Source organism: Nicotiana attenuata, unplaced genomic scaffold (genome assembly GCF_001879085.1).
Source record: "Nicotiana attenuata strain UT unplaced genomic scaffold, NIATTr2, whole genome shotgun sequence".
Taxonomy (NCBI): Eukaryota; Viridiplantae; Streptophyta; class Magnoliopsida; order Solanales; family Solanaceae; genus Nicotiana; species Nicotiana attenuata.
Genome location: NW_017670664.1, coordinates 17,279 through 20,090, shown reverse-complemented (window position 1 = coordinate 20,090; position 2,812 = coordinate 17,279).

Here is a 2,812-nt window from a genome sequence, read left to right as displayed (position 1 = left end):
TTATTGAAATTCTTGATCTCAATTACTCCAATCTAAGAAATTATGGCAAGTAATACTACTGCCGAAATTTTTGATGGTGCTAGCAATTTTGGTGTTGTCTCCGCTGCTACTGTTCCAGCTGTCCTGCCAAATATCCATGGTGTTGCAAATACGTTATTGCATCCACAACTTTGGCAGACACTAATGTCCAAACACATGTATGTGAACAGACATGGTTACATATCCAATGCTAATATTAAAACCTTCAAGAAAAATGCATCTCAATTCAATAGTAGAGTTGGGATAAATGACAATCTTGCTAAGTCAAAATTAAATTTGACTAAAGCGGATAATATAATTGTTGCGGTCATCTAAGGCTGTATTGTGGTCCGGGTCCGGGCCTAAACGGGCCAAACGGGTCGGGCCAAACGGTCCCGGGCTTTGGCGGTCCCGGGCCAAACGGGCCAAATGAGTGGAACCGGCCCACTGTGGTCCTAAGCTCACATGGTCCCGGGCTAAATGGGCCGAGCCCACGGGCCTAAACGGGCTTTTTCGTTCCGGGCTATATTTTTTTTGAATCTTTTTTTATCTAAGGCAATTTCTTGTAAACTATAAATGTATATACTAATATATATTGCTTATATATAAAAGCAGTATATATATATATATATATATATATATATATATATATATATATATGTGTGTGTGTGTGTGTGTGTGTGTGTGTGTGTGTGTGTATATATATATAGTTTTAAAAAATAGCCGTTGGGCCCGTTTGGCCCGTTTGAACCGGCCCAGGCCCGCCTGCCGGTCCCGGGCTAAACGGTCCCGGGCTCGCGGGCTTTTTGGTAAGGATCGGCCCACTGTGGGCTTTTGGACCGCTAGAGACCGGCCCGATTGGCCCGTTTGGCACGCGGTCCTAGGCCGGTCCCGGGCTGGGCCTGGACCACAATACAGCCTTACGGTCATCTCCCAAATAAATAATGTGGCCAGTGTGAGAGATTGGGTGATAGACTCTGGTGCTACTAGGCACACTTGTGTGGACAAAAATAAATTTTTGTCTTACACCCAAATTGAAGAAGGAGAAGAATTTATTTATCTTGGTGACTCAAGAACGGCTCGCGTTCTTGGGAAAGGAAATATTCTTCTCAAACTCACATCTGGTAAAACTCTAGCATTGAGTGGTGTACTGCATGTTCCTAATATCCAAACCAATTTGGTGTCTATGGGCTTACTAGGAAAAGTTGGAGTGAAGGTTTCTTTCGAGAATGATGAGGTTGTATTGACCAAAAATAATATTTTTGTGGGCAATGGATATTGTAACCATGGTTTATTCATGCTTAATATTTCTGATACTAGCAATGAAAATGTATCTTCTTTTGCTTATATGGTTGATTCTATTTCTTTGTGGCATGCTAGACTAGGACATGTTTATGTCGCGTATATAAAGAAAATACAGTCGCTAGGATTAATATCTGGTTTAGACTCAAGTAATAGTAATAAGTGTGAAATATGTGTTGAAGCTAAAAGTACAAGAAAGACTTATTTTTCCCTAAATAGAGAAACTGAATTGTTATCCTTGATTCACACTGATTTAGGCGATTTAAAGCAGACTATGACTAAAGGTGGTAAAAGATATTATGTGACAAGTTGTATTTGCTTAGAAATAAAGATGATGCATTTAATACTTTTATTTCTTATAAAACTGAGGTTGAAAATCAACTTAGTAGAAAAATCAAGAGAATTAGATCAGATAGAGGTGGAGAATATTTATCTTTAAATGATTTTTGTGAAAAGAATGGAATAATTCAAGAAGTAACTCCGCCTTATTCACCTGAGTCAAATGGAGTAGCTGAAAGAAAAAATAGAATATTGAAAGAGATGATGAACTCTATGTTAGTTAGTTCTAATGCTCCTGATAATTTGTGGGGTGAAGCTATTTTATCTGCATGTCACCTACAAAATAGAATACCACATAAAAGAACAGGCAAAACTCCTTATGAATTGTGGATGGGCTTTAAACCTAGTTTAAAATATTTAAAAGTGTGGGGGTGCCTTGCTAAAGTTCTTTTGCCTGAACCTAAAAAGAGAAATATAGGTTCTAAAACTGCTGATTGCATGCTAATTGGATATGTTGAACATAGTGTTACATATAGATTTCTTGTTTTAAAAAGTGATGTGCTTGATTGCAATACTATAATTGAGACAAAGAATGTTGAGTTCTTTGAATATATTTATCCATTATCTGATAAAATTTCTCATACACCTGTTGAAACAAATAATGAAATTACCTCTAATGAGGAACTGAGAAGGAGCAAAAGGCCTAGGAAAGAATATTTTTCTTATGGAAATGATTTTCAAACTTTTCTTGTCGATAATGAACCATCAAATTATTTTTAAGCTATATCTTCTTCAGATGCTAAATATTGGAAAGAGGCAATAAAAGTTGAAATTGATTCTATTATGAAAAATAATACATGGATTTTAACTGACTTACCTCCTGGTGCAAAACCTATTGGTTGTAAATGAATTTTCAAAAAGAAATTTAATCCTGATGGATCTTTAGATAAATATAAAGCTCGGTTAGTAGCAAAAGGTTTTTCTCAAAAACAAAATATAGATTATTTTGATACATTTGCACCAGTGACTAGAATTTCTTCTATTCGAATTTTAATTGCCTTAGCTTCAATCCGTAAGCTTTTTATCCACCAAATGAATGTGAAAACTGCTTTTCTAAATGGTGATTTAGAAGAAGAGATTTATAATGGTTCAAACCGTGAAAGGTCTGTGTCATTCCTGGTACAAGAAAATAAAGTTAGTAATTAAATCAAAT